At 41.9% G+C, this 14,804-nt stretch overlaps 1 pseudogene; it reads left to right on the plus strand.

Moving 5' to 3' along the window:
• The window catches only part of LOC116313897, a 40,318-nt pseudogene that overhangs the window by 17,127 nt on the left and 8,387 nt on the right, over nt 1–14,804 (plus strand).

Genomic DNA, 14,804 nt, shown 5'->3' on the forward strand with positions numbered 1-14,804 from the left:
TGTTACCCACCCGCTCAATAGCTAGATGGGTCACTCGAGCTGGCGAGAGCAGCGGACTCCCGGCACATCGTTTTCAGACCCCGCTGTCTTTCGCTACTCAGGTTAAACATGATATATAAGTCACTCGGATAACTTAAAAATGTTATTGTTTGGCTTTTTTCTGTGTTTTATTTGTTCCGGAGTAAATCGGTTTGGCTGAGATCAAAGTTATTAGATTATTAGATTAAATAAAACTTTATTAATCCATTGGGTGAGTTCCTCCAGGATTTTCACACAGCTAAATAAACGTCAAACAGAAAACTGAACAGAAGTGTGAGACGGTTGAGAATTTACACCAGTGTCCTGTTATATTTTAGATAGCAAGGAGCAGATGGCCGAGTTAATTAAACTCCACCGAGGCAGCGGTGACACAAATCTGAAGGCTAGACCGTCCCATTTCACAGCCTCGCACTTCCGGCCTTCTTGGTCTTCGAAGGACCCGGCCCACGTAGACCGCAAAGGCCAGGTCCTCTGAAGGATGCAGCCTACGTTTTGGGACAGAGCTGATGTATTATCCATTGTTGATCTGCACACAGCTGTTGCCACGAACGTCGCACTCGCTTACGTCATTGTCATGCGACACTCACAAAAAAATCACAGTTTTAGTAACGCAGTAACGCAGCGTGCTTACGGGAAAGTAACGGTAATCTAATTACCTTTTTTTGCAATAGTAATCCCTTACTTTACTCGTTACTTGAAAAAAGTAATCGGATTACAGTAACACGTTACTTGTAATGCGTTACTGCCCAGCTCTGGTCCTGACTCCCTCTATTTCCTTATGTGGGATTTCTGCCAAGCTGCAGCCTTTCTTTAAGGTCTAGGGAGTGGACCCAGCTTTGGTGTTAATTTAAGGACAGCTCAGTAATTTCTTAAGCTAATTGGTAGTTTTTCTTGTATTACACAAACTACTAGATGCTTGTTAAAAAGTAACTTCAAACCTCAAACAGTCAGTAAAGCCAAGCCCAGCTTATGGGTCATTCTGGTTGAAATCAACACAGGAATTCTGCTCAACCATCTATGATTTTCATAAAAATGTTATGGTACAAAGTTTGGGCACGTATAACAACTACTGTGAAATTTTAGCTTCAAATATTAAATACTACACAAGATATTTTCTTCAAAAAATGCTCTGTTGTACTACGTTGTACTGCTAAAACAAAAAATATCAGTAGGTTGTCCTGTCAAAATAGAATATATGTATATTTTTAATTTGTGAGACCCAAGTGACTCCATTTCAAATAATAACATTTTTTACAATATTTTCCATTTGACCATCTGGACACTCTAGTATCTGTTATATTTTAAAGAGACAACCTACTGATTATTTTTGTGGCATGACTTGTCATGTTTGCTCAATGCCACATGAAATTTGAAAGGAAATACCATTTTCTTCAATTCAATTCAGTTTTATTGATACAGCCCCAAATCACAACAACCGTTGCCTCAAGTTGTTTTATATTGTAAGGTAGACTCTACAATAATACATACAGAGAAAAACCCAACAATCATATGACCCCCTATGAGCAAGCAGGCTACAGAGGGAAAGAAAAACCTTTTAACAGGAAGAAACCTCCAGCAGAACCAGGCTCAGGGAGGGGTGGCCATCTGCAAAATATAAAATATGCTTGTGTAACAGAAATGATTGGTGAAGGACACTGGATTTGATTTCATAATTGTGCCAGAGTAATAAGGCAACGAAGTGGCTGATGAATGAGAGAGTTCAACATGTTGTGACCAAAGGCCTGCACACAACACAACTGAATGAGATAATTTCTTTGTAGATTAGAAGCATTACAGTCTATGTGAATAAACCAGCTAATTTGGATCACTCCACCCTGGAAAAACAAGAATTCAAAGAAACCATTAAAAGCCCAGAAATACCATCAAATTCATGCCCATGATGAGTGTATGTAAACCTCTCATAACAACTGTGCAAAACTTTGTTTTCTTGCAGAAATTATTTCAAAATGAGTAGATTTTAACCCTGTGACTCAGTGGTCCTGATCAATTGCATACAATATTGTTAATAATCAACCACCAGTGAAATCAGTGTTTGAATCACTTCCAGCTTATTATAGCTTTCCTCCCTTTCAGCAACCTCTACGCTGCAGTCTGAGCTTTTCTACACTTGTCATGATCAAATTAAGGTGACAGTGTTGAGTATTTTGCTGCAGTTACTTGTCTGACTCAAAGGCAGAGACTCCATTCCCACAACAAAACAGCGAAGTGAGACTGAGACTGAGGCTCAGATACACAGATAATTTAGGAAGTTTTGATCATTCTTCCAAAGGGACATTTGTGAGGTTGGTCATTGATTAGGTTGAGTTCAGGACTCTTTGCAGGTCAGACCAATTCTTCCTCATCAAACTCGCTTATGTAGCCTAAGAACAGTTTGGGGCCATCCCAAACTCTTACAAAGTTGAGAGCATGAAACTGTCTAAAGTTTCTTGGTATGCTGAAGCATTAAGAGTTCCTTTCACTGGAACTAAGGGACAACCCCAACTCCTGAAAAACAACCCTGCATTATAATCCTCCCACCACCAAACCTTGCACTTAGCACAAAGCAGTCATACAAATACTGATCTCCTGACAACCCCCAAATCTAGACATGTCCATCAGAGAACACTCCTTTTCACACTCTTTGCTTTGACCTTGGTATTGAAAGGCTCAGATGCAGCTGCTCAGCCATGGAGACCTAGTGCTTGAAGCTCTTTCTGTCCTGTTCTTGAGCTAATGCGAAGACCACATGAGGTTTGGAGGCCTGTAGCAATCTTGTTAAAACTATTTAAGGATCAGATCTAAAACAATACCATTAGAATACATTTTCTTCTTTTCTGTTTTATTCTTTAACATGGAAACTTCCATCACATTTGAACATTCAGTCAAATATGGATATAATTACTTCACCATCCATCCCTGGCTTATCCAGCCCCAGGTGGCTTATCCAGCCCCAGGTGGTGGGGTCAGCAGCCTAAGCAGACAACCCAGACCTTGCCCTCCCTGCCCATCTCCTTAGGCTTGTAAAGGGAAACACCAAGGCGTTCCCAGGCCAGCTGAGAGCTGTAATCTCTGTAGTGTGTCCTGGGTGTGCCCTGGGGGGCCTCCTTCCAGTGGGGCATGCCTGGAACACCTCACTTAGGATGTGCTCAGGATGCATCCTTGTCAGATGCCTGAACCACCTCAACTGGCTCCTTTTTGATGTGGAGGAGTGGCTCTACTCTGAGCCCTTCCTAGATGGCTGAGCTCCTCATCCTATCTCCAAGGGAGAGACAAGTCACCCTTCGGAGAAAGCTCATTTCCACTGCTTGTATCCGTGATCTCATTCTTTTGGTCACTACCCACAGCTCATGACCATATATGAGGGTAGGGATGTAGATCGTACGGTAAATCAAGAGCATGATGTTCTGTTGTTTGAGTACAGGGGGGTGGGACCCATATCCCTTCTTCAGGCTGTGCCCAGTCGTCCCCCATGGGCTTAGACCAGGCCACCAGGCACTCACCCTTGAGCACCCTCCCCTTGCTTGGCTCCCAGGTGGGACCCCAGTAACTCTAGCTCAGGAGGGTGAACTGTTCCCTATTTGTTTCACTCAGAGGGGTCTTTTGAGTTGCTCTTTGTCTGGTTCCTCACCCAGAACCAATTTGCCATCGGAGAGCCTAACCTCCGACAACATAGTCCCTGGGATGCCTGGGACACACAAACCCCTTCACCATAAAAAGGTAGCAATTCACGGAGGGGTGTTTCATCTAGTTGATGTTGTCCTCTGTTTCAGGTAGATTTGTTCGTAACACATTCTCACATTAATTGTAAAAAAATCTTCTTTTATCTTTTCTCTTTAAAACTCTGTTTTTGTCATTAAATCATACATTTAATTGACGTCAGACATTCTTCGAGATTAGTGGCTGCTCAGTGTTGATCACTCTCTCCTATCTTCCTTAAATACACACACACACACACACACACACACACATATATATATATGTGTGTGTGTATATATATATATATATATATATATATATATATATATATATATATATATATATATATATATATATATATATATATATATATATATATATATATATATATTCATAATTTATTAATCATTATATGAGTTCAACTTTAACATACTTATTTAATGTACCTGATTATATTCTGATCAGTATTAAGCATAATTAGCTATTGGCAATATCACATATGACATATGACTCTGTAATGTTTTCCTTCTTGCCTGCAGACTAACAGTCCACAGGTTGGGTGCTCGGACTCTGATTCGTTCCCTGGAGATGGAGGAGAGAGATCGCAGAGGACAGCAAGATGGAGGAGTGAAGGAGAAGGTGGTGCAGCTCAGTGTCCAATCAGGAGTGAGCAGTTCGTTCACTGCCTTTATTGCTGTCAACAAAGACAATAATGAAGTGATTCAAGGACCTCTTGTGCGCAGAAATATTCCAACACCCGGTGAGTTTATTTCAAAATAAAAAAGTAAATTCTGTCAGCCACAGTTTGAAGATGAAGAAAGCTAAACTTGAATGAAAAGAGTACAATAGCAGACTATCAGAGTCATTTCACAGGATCCAGACGTAATACAAATACAAAGAAAAGTTGGTTAAAACAAAAAGTCATATTCAGTAGCAAAAATATCACATTTTACACATTACACATTTTAAATACTGTTTGTAGTGTTTGTGTTTATATGTTTACTTCCCTTTAACAAATTCTTATTAAATATTTGATCCATTTTTTTTTTACATCCTAGGTACTTTCTCAATTTTTATGACTTCAGGACAACCTACGAGTAAGTAGAAGCTGAATATCAGTATAACTCTGTCACGGTTGTTAAAGAGTGGACTCAGGTGCGGAGGTCAGAAATAAGGACAGTGCATTTATTTACAGTGCAGCAAGGTGACAACAGTTCAAATGTGCAACAATGGTGATAGTGCGTCCTTCCTTCCGTGTAAGCCCGTGCGTGGTAGTGAGTGCCCGTCTCTCCTCCAAGTGCTTCCTTTGTGTCCGTAAATCCTCCGTCAATCCCAGGCTTAGTGCAATACTCCAGCGCTGTCTGTCGCTCAGCCACACCATTAAGTAGCCCTGCTGAAGATGGTAGTTGATTGGCAGCAGCTGGTGGATTGATTGCAGGTGCGGCAGCTTCGGGCGACAGCACTTCCGGGTCGGAGGTAGCCTGTTGCTAGGTTACCTCCTAACACATCACAGCGGAGCCGGAGGGGGAGACAGGGTGATAGGAGAGACACACATACACGCACACAAATATACACACTGGCAGGTCGACCGGTCAGGGCGCCGTCAGACCCTGACAAACACACATCTGCACATCAATGCATTTCTAAAAAATAGAAACACATTTTTGTTTAAACTTGTTCAAAATGTTAAATAATAAATACTGTGTGTACTGCTTTTTGCGGATGATGTGGTTCTGATGGCTTCATCGGGTGGGGGCCTCCAGCTCGCACTGGAACGGTTCGCAGCCGAGTGTGAAGCAGCAGGAATGAGGATCAGCACCTCCAAATCTGAGGCCATGGTTCTCAGCCGGAAAAGGGTGGAGTGCCCACTCCGGGTCGGGGATGAGTTCCTGCCCCAAGTGGAGGAGTTCAAGTATCTCGGGGTCTTGTTCGCGAGTGATGGGAGAAGGGAGCCGGAGATCGACAGACGGATTGGTGCTGCGGCTGCAGTGATGCGGACGCTGCACCGGTCCGTCGTGGTGAAGAGGGAGCTGAGTGTAAAAGCGAAGCTCTCAATTTACCGGTCGATCTACGTCCCGACCCTCACCTATGGCCACGAGCTGTGGGTAGTGACCGAAAGAACGAGATCGCGGATACAAGCGGCAGAAATGAGCTTCCTCCGAAGGGTGGCTGGCCTCTCCCTTAGAGATAGGGTGAGAAGTTCGGCCATCCGGGAGGGGCTCAGAGTAGAGCCGCTGCTCCTCCACATCGAAAGGAGCCAGTTGAGGTGGTTCGGGCATCTGACAAGGATGCCCCTGGGCGCCTCCTGGGTGAGGTGTTCGGGCATGTCCCACCGGGGGAGGCCCAGGGCAGACCCAGGACGCGCTGGAGAGATTATATCTCTCGGCTGGCCTGGGAACGCCTTGGTGTTCCCCCGGATGAGCTGGAGGAGGTGGCTGGGGAGAGGGAGGTCTGGGCTTCTCTGCTTAGGCTGCTGCCCCCGCGACCCGACTTCGGATAAAGCGGATGAGGATGGATGGATGGATGGATGTGTGTACTGTTGCAGTAGTACTTGCTTTGATAGTCATTATAATGGGCTGTATCCTGAGTAAGCAAGCCAAAATATTGCTGTTGTTATATTTGGAATATTGGTGAGCATATTTTATACTTTAAATACTACTTATTATAATACCTGTGAGGCACTGCATTAGAGTTCTGTTATTTCACTAGTTTATTTATTTACTTATTTTTGTTAGCTAATCCTCTTAGGAGTGTTTTTTTTATTATAACTTTAACTGAGGCTGAGTGGTTTTGTGGCAGACAGTGCTTGCATAATGGTCACGTAATAAGAAAAAAAAAATAACTGGAAAAAATTAAACACTAGAGAACACATTAGAAATTACTAATTATATAAACTACAGTTTTGAGCATGATGTATAAATACAAATGATGTGTAGATGTTTTATATTTGCATATCAGCATATGAATGTTAAAAAGTAAAAATTTCTGGACCTTTTTTTTTTCTTCTGTTTTTATAGGAAAGAGAAGAGAGTTGAGAACTGTCCCAGGTAAATAAAAGCTGAATGACAGTACATCACACATCTGTGCATTTAAAAAAATACAAACAAATAAAAACATTTGTTTTTAACTTTTTTGAAATGTTAAATGTGCAATACTGCATGCAAATAGCTGCAGTATTTGCTTTGATAGCGTTTGTAATGGGCTCAGGGGCGGATCTAGAAGGGTGGCATGGGGTGGCAAGTGCCACCCTAAAATGATCTCTTGCCATGCCAAGTGCCACCCTAGTTTTGCAAATGACAGTGTTGTTTATTAAAATAAGATAGCATTAACACTTTGAGCGTAGTTACAGTTAACAGTGAATATAAATGCTAAAACTGAATATATTGTGTCGTGACAAATGCAATTGTTTTACAAAAGAGACAATGTAAAACAATAATAAAAATATAAAACAGTGATAGGACAATAAAAGAATTAAAACAGTAACTAGGACTATTAAAATAAGACCAAGATGCTTTGGTCATAGTGTGTTAAAAGCCAGGGCATAAAAATGTGTCTTAAGTAGCGATTTAAATTGATCAAGTCTTTGTGCAGATCTAATGTTTAGGGGGAGACTATTCCAAAGTCAAGGACATGCCACAGAGAAGGCTCTATCACCACAAGATTTGAGACTAGTGATGCTGAGCAGGCCGAGAAACTCCTCTCCCTCACGTGCCTGGGCGATGGTACTGCTCTCGAGCTCATGGAGAGCATGCTGTCCTACTGGGCACGGATGATGGAGGATTCCTCTTCACCCACCTCTTCCATCTCTTCCGACAGCTGCCGGCTCAGGTGCGCGCTGGCCTTGCCAACTCCTCGCTATTGGCCACGAAGGATTACCGCTCCCTTGCAGAAGAGGCGGATCGCATCCTCCTGGCTACCAGGAGCTTCAGTGTCCAGGCGGTTGTCCCGGACTCACCAGCGGCTTTTCCCACCCCCCCCCACCGATACTCCAGGGGCCCTCCGACTCATCCACGGTGGCTGGGGTTGCTGTATGGCGGCAAGGCGGAAAAGGGCTTTGTTTTTATCATCAGCGTTTTGGAGCGAAGGCACGGTGCTGTCTGCCACCTTGCAATTTTAAGCCGCAGGGAAACGGGCCCGCCAGCGCTCTTTAGCAGTCGCAACTGCTGGCAACAAGGAAAGGCTCCTTTTCATAGAGGACTCACGCTGGGGGAGGCGTTTCCACCAGGGATAACGGGATAACGATCATTATCCGATTCCCCACATCCAAGATTTTTCCGCCCATCTTGCAGGGACCTCGGTTTTTTTGAAGATTGATTTGGTACGGGGATATCACCAGGTTCCTGTGTGCGCTGAGGATGTCCCCAAAACCGCCGTCATTACACCTTTTGGCCTTTTCAAGTTTCTGCGCATGCCTTTCTGCCTTAAAGGTGCTGCCCAAACCTTCAAGCGGTTGATGGACTCAGTCTTGCGTGGGCTGCCCTTTGTTTTTGTATATCTCGATGATATACTGGTGGCCAGCAGCTCAGCAGAGCAGCACATGTTCCATCTGCGTCAGGTTTTTCAGCGTTTGGCGGAGCATGGACTGATCATTATTCTGTCTAAATGCCAGTTTGGGTTGCCAGTTCTCGATTTCCTCTGGCCAAAGTTTCTGACCCATGGAGTGCGCACCAGCAGCGCCAGTTTGCAGCCATTTCTTAGTTTACCACGGACATTCAGCACGTGGCTGGTAGGTCCAATCTGACTGTTTGTCCCGTGCACTGGTTTCTCCCGTGTTTGTCGGCATGGACTACTCTGCCATGGCTGCCAATCAGAGCGGTGACCCAGACATCCTCGCGCTTAAATCTGTGCAGATGGGCCTCATGCTGGAGGACAGACCTCTGCAGGATGGTGGTCCTTTCCTGGTATGTGACGTTTCCACCGGCCGCCCTCACCCGGTAGTTCCCGTTTCATGGGGTCGTCACGTTTTTGACTCGTTACATGCTCTCTCTCATCCGGGGGTCTGGGCCTCTGATAAACTAGTCAGCTCTAAGTTTGTTTGGCCAGGCCTTCGCAAATTGGTGAAGAAATGCATTCCATGCCAGCTCTCAAAGGTTCATAAACACACCAAGGCACCCCTGGAGTAGTTCTTCATGTCCAGCGAATGTTTGGATAATGTGCATGTTGATATGGTGGGTCCCCTGCCGCAGTCACAAGGTTTTACGCACCTTTTGACTATTGTTGACCGCACCACCTGGTGGCCGGAGGCAGTTCCCCTGGTGTCCACTACCGCGGCAGTGGTAGCCAAGGCATTTTTGTAATCTTGGGTTGCGCGTTTCGGCACCCCCGTGGACATTACCTCAGACAGAGCCCCCCAGTTCATTTCAGAGTAGCTCATTTAAAATGTACAAAGTTACATAGTTACTTTTTTGTCAGCAGGAGGACAGCCTCTTCTGAGTAGTGAAAAAAAGACAATGGGGTATAAATGTCAAAGTAGTTGTTTTTTAATTAAAAGAAAAACTTTACAAATTAAAGTGCAGTGGCATTTAAACTGCAAGTGTATACATCAAAATGGATAATGGTCACCAAACCAACCAACCAACCAAACTGTCAGGTATCACAGTGTTTTCAATACAAAACCATATAATTCTTTTACATGAGTTTGTTCTAAACTGTCAAATAAGAGAACAAGTACTGAACTGAACTGTACGGCAGCTGCTATAAAAATGTTTTTTAATTTTTTAAACTTGGCCCTGCCCTACTGTACCTCTAAATTAAAGTTCCTTTGTGTCCATCCTAGAGTGTTACTCTCTGAACTTCCTGTTAATTTTGAGGAGCAGTTGATTTTCAAAGTTAGTAGAGTTCATCCTTGCTCGCTTTACAGTGAACAGTAGTCCAGCACAGCTAAAGAGACGCTCGCAGGCAGCTGAGGCAGGCAGGCCAGTGTTAAGTTTGAGAGAAAGTTTTTTGATGTGTGGAAATGAATTCAGCAGATCTATCTTGTCCGAGATACACGCAAGGTACCCATATACCTTGTGGCCTTTTGGACTTCATTGAGTGCTCAGAAGAGTAGAAAAGCGCTATATAAGAACCAGTCCATTTACCATTTACCATGAAAAGAAGAAGTCTTCTTCATCTGATGAATGTTGCTTGACTTGCTCCACCCCAACCTCTGCCATCTGGTCAAGGCGTTGTCTCACATAGATCAGACCTGTTGAATGACAAATACACAACACATTAAATATTTCTGACATTTAATTTTGGATAAATGAGGCAATAAGAGTTTATTATAGTGCATGAATTGCAAAAACTACAATTTGTGTAGAAAGGTGCATGTTATTGTACTTTATTAAATTAATAATTTATTTAGTTAATTAATTATTGAAATTCATAAGAAACAACTGATTACGGCATGATATTAAATTATTAAATCAGACCTGCTTCTATGATATCAGGCCTCTCAGTCCAGGTGGTCTTGAACTTCGGAAGAAGGATTGCAGCAGCAATCAGTTCAGGGTCTTCCATCATCCCACCAAAGCGCTTTTGGACACCATCCTGAATGGCTCTGATGAGTGGGAGACACATTTTGGTGGAGGTCTCCAGTCTGCTGAGTTCAGCTTTCAGCTGGAAGATCACTGGAAGAAGCCATCCCATGTGTGTATTGGTCTCAGACTGAAGGATGTTTAAAGCCTTCACCACAGGCTTCATCACAGTGCAGTTCTCAGTCAGGAAAGCAATTTCAGCTGGACTCAGCCTGTATGACATAAAGCATTTTTTAGTAAATTACCTTCAGGCATAGATGTCGAATATAGAGCCAAGTATGGACATGTATTTTAAAAATTCAAAGGTTTGAAAAACCAATAAGTGAGGTAGCTCCAGCATTGTTTTCCACCTGTGTCATTTATGTCACACTTTAGAAATAAGAAATAAAACTCACATTTTTACTTTGACTTCTTCACAGACATTCCTGATAGCATCCTTTTCTTCTGATTTATGATCTCCAGAGCTATGTATGTTGAGTTCCACCGAGTTTGCTTTGGCTGGATGAGCTGGAACTTGCATTCACTTTCCACAATTTCTGCTGCCATGTAGGACCGACCTTACTTATTCCAGTTGCTTGGCATTTCCCAAAGGCTGCTCATGATAGCCATTTGTATGCATCATTCATCTCTTCTGCCTTGGCAGCATCTGTTGTGGCAACTAAATTTAATAGGTGGCATGCACACCTTTGATATGGTGGAAGTTGGTACTCAAGACCGCTATCTTGCTCCCGGATGGCGAATGTGTCCAGGTAGTCTGCTTTGGTCTCTTCAGAAGAGTCTTGATGTGACTCCGACTCCGCTTCCTCAGGCTGACTTTGTTCACCAAACACACTGAATGCTTTAATAAAGTTCGAGCCACTGTCTGTTGTCGTTCTTGCTACTTTCCCCTTTATTCTGTATTGACAATAAATGTCATCAAGGGCACCAGCTAGGACATCAAAGGTGTGGGACCCTTTCAACCTCTGGCAGGCAAGGGCAGCAGATCTCCTCTCCAAAGTTTCCTCATCTATCCAATGAGCTGTGACTCCTATGAAACTTTGCTGGTGTGCTGTCCGACAATCTGTAGTGGTGGCAACATGGCTGACTTTACTGAGGTGCAACATAAAAGTTTTTTTCATCTGATTGGCAGCTCGCTCTATTCTGGTCCTGAGAGTGGGTCTGGAAATGACTTTTCATTGAGGATTCAGTGTCAACAAAAGTTCTTTAAAAGAAGGTTGTTCAACCACAGAAAATGGATGAAGAGCTTCACAAATGAAATTAATCATGAGCTTGTCAACCTTTGCCTGTGATACTCGTCTGTTTGCACCCACTGCAATCACATCACTGATTTTTGCTTGCTTTCTTGGGGGTTCTGGTTGCTCCAGGGCTCGCTTCCACGTTGCTATAAAGTCACTGAAGGCCTTCAGCTTGGATGGATGTTTTCTCTGTTAACAAATTTTTTTTAATCAGCATGTAAATCAATTTTGATTTCATTAAACACACCAAATTGTTTGGACAACAACGTGCCCGATAACAGGAAGTTGCTAGTACCAACCAACATTAGCCGTGTTCTTCACAGATGTCTTAACTTAATGTGATTAACTTGAGCACAGCCTTTTTGCTACCATAACAGTACAAGTTTCATTTAACTTACCTCTACATGCTTGCACAGGTTTGATGTGGAATTTTTAAAAGCTGCTAACTTGGTCTCTCTGGGCAAACACAGCTTACACTGCATAATGAAGCTGTTGCCTTTCTTGCACTTGAAGCCGAAATGGTCCCTTAAATACGGCCAGGGGTTCACATCAGTTTCTTTGAGTTCAGGGTCAGCAGAAATTGATGTAGTTTCTTTTTTCACGGGATCCGTACCACCGATGTCAGACTCCGTCTCCATCTTTATCGTGACCTTAGCGCCAATTTGTTCTTCTACCCATCATTCCCTGCTGTATTTCCGAAGCGCTTTTTTTTGTTTTTTGTGTTTTGTTTTTTTAAATTTACTCAGTAACGGGTGTGACTGAAAACGTAGCAAAGTACAATACTTTTTTAAAAATATACTTAAGTAAAAGTAAAATTACAGACTTGAAAAATGACTTTAAAAAGTACAAATACACAAAAAAAACTACTAAGGCCTTTGTAATGGGCTGTGTCCCAAAGTGAAGACTTTTACCTGATAACCTCAGCCTGTTTAAGGTTGATTTATAAATTTTAAAGATGGTGGTTGTGGTGTTCTTATTTTTCTCTAATATGTTCAGCCTGTCATAAATGTTCAACCTGAATTTTATTTTATTTTATTTTTTGCATAGTTCATTTTGATGCTCCATCTAACTGTAGTAAATAAAAGCTGTGCAATAACATACATCTACACACCTATGCATTTCTAAAAATTAAAAGAAAGAGACCAACACATATTTTCATCTGAACTAACGTGAAATAAACAAATAGCTGCAGTATTTGCTTTTATAGCCTTTGTAATGGGCTTTGTCCCAAAGTGGAGAATTGTACCTGATAACCTCAGCCTGTTTAAGGTTGATTAATAAACTTTAAAGATGGAGGTTGTAGTAATGCCAGTTTTTATTTTTCTCTAATATGTTCACCCTGTTGTAATCTTTAAATCTGATTTTTTTTTTTTTTTTTAAATATGGCATAGTGGTGGTCCAAATAAGTAGTCTGAATGACAACACACATCTACACACTTGTGCATTTCTAAAAATAAAAACAAACAAACCAACACATTTGTACTTGAACTTATTTGAAATGTTAAATGTCAAACATTCACTGCACAGTTGCTGAAGTATTTATTTTGTTAGTTGTTGTAATTGGCTGTACCCTTAGTCAGCAACTAAAGATGTACAAGCTTTTATTTATACTACCATTTACGATAAGTTTCAAGTCAGGATGAAGACCTCAGAAGCCATAAACTTACTGATCGAAACATCAAACGAAATAATTTTCCCAACATTTTCTTATCAGCATCATAATCTAGCTGCTATTCCTTCCTGTGAAACTAATTTTTTTTGAATTATTAAATAATTAGAAGTGTAATATATTAAATATGTGATCCTATTAAAACTCAGAGAAGGTCGTATCTGTACATGTTGCTCCTTCAATAAAGAGCTGTTTTCTTCTCTACTGCACAAAAGAGTAAAAACAATGAAAAAGACCCTTTAAAGAGTCAATGTGTCCAAACTTGAATGATTAAATATAGGTGGTGTTTATCAACATGTAGATTTAAATACAGTTTAAATATTGTAGTAATATTCTAACCTGCTGTAATTCTCTCAGAAGCCAGAAACTTAGTATGATATGGAGACATTACATGTTAAGATGAAATATTAATCTGTTGTTGTCATGGTTATTTGCTTTCCTTAAAGAAAAAGACAGATGAATGTGAATAAACAGAGTAGAACAATAAATTTAAGAGCAGAATATCTGAGTCAGGTTCAGATGATCTAAAAGCAAAAAATGACATTGACTTTGAAGTATTTGTAACAAGAAATCAAGATTCTGATTAGAAAGGTGACAGTGATATACATTTAAGTACTTTTATACTATTTGTTTTGTATTTGTATAACGCATCAGTAATTTAGTTTTCTTTAACAAATTCTTATGAAATGTACTGACTATTTTTTACATTATAGTGTCTGGCTCCCCGGTGATGTGTGAGGAAATGGAAACAGGTAAGTAAAACCTAAATTACACATCTGTACATCTATGTAAATGTGTAGCTGTTTGTAGAAGGGACCGGTCCCATACAACTACTGGCCAATAACCTGCATCAGTACCACATGGAAGCTCCTCTCCAGGCATCATAGCAGCTAAGATGAATAAGCACATGGCTCAATACATAAGTGGGGCACAAAAAGGAATTGGCATGAATACCAGAGGCACAAAACACCAGCTACTGATAGAGACTGTAAAACTCAGCTGCCCAAAGCCCCACACTCAGATCCTGGAATGCCTAGAACTGTACAAGATCCACAGGACCCTAAGAGCCTTCATCAGGAACTCTATGTGGATGTGGCAAACAACACTAGAGGCTAACTTCAAGCCAAAAGCACAAGTCACCATCAATTGCGAGATCTACCAAGGAGATTGATTGATTGATTTATTGATCATACTTTATTCATCCCGAGGGAAATTGGGTTAAGGCTGCCAGCCGTGCCAGCGCCGTCTTACCCTTCCGACCATACATACATTACACAAACATCACATGGGGAAGACAGGTCAGAGGGGTATAACATGGAAAAGCACAACATGAGGAAAGATAAGGAGAAAAAAAATAACTCCCCCCAGACTGAGCTCCAACAGGGAGATCAGTTTGAGAACAGAAATAACACCTCTGCACATAGCACATGAAAAAAACTCTAATACACCAAAGAAACACATGACAAGCAACAGGGATGGGTAAAAGGTGAGAGACAGCCAATGTAGACAGTACATCCGGGCCTGCAGCATAAGCGCTGGTCTCCATGATCCACCGTCAGCATCGGAAGGGAATAAGCGTCAAAGGCGTTTGGAGGGGGGATGAGTGTACATCTGCATGTGTATATATGTCTGTGTGTGTGTGTGTGT

The sequence above is a fragment of the Oreochromis aureus genome, linkage group 14, assembly GCF_013358895.1.
Source record: "Oreochromis aureus strain Israel breed Guangdong linkage group 14, ZZ_aureus, whole genome shotgun sequence".
In the NCBI taxonomy this organism is placed as follows: domain Eukaryota; kingdom Metazoa; phylum Chordata; class Actinopteri; order Cichliformes; family Cichlidae; genus Oreochromis; species Oreochromis aureus.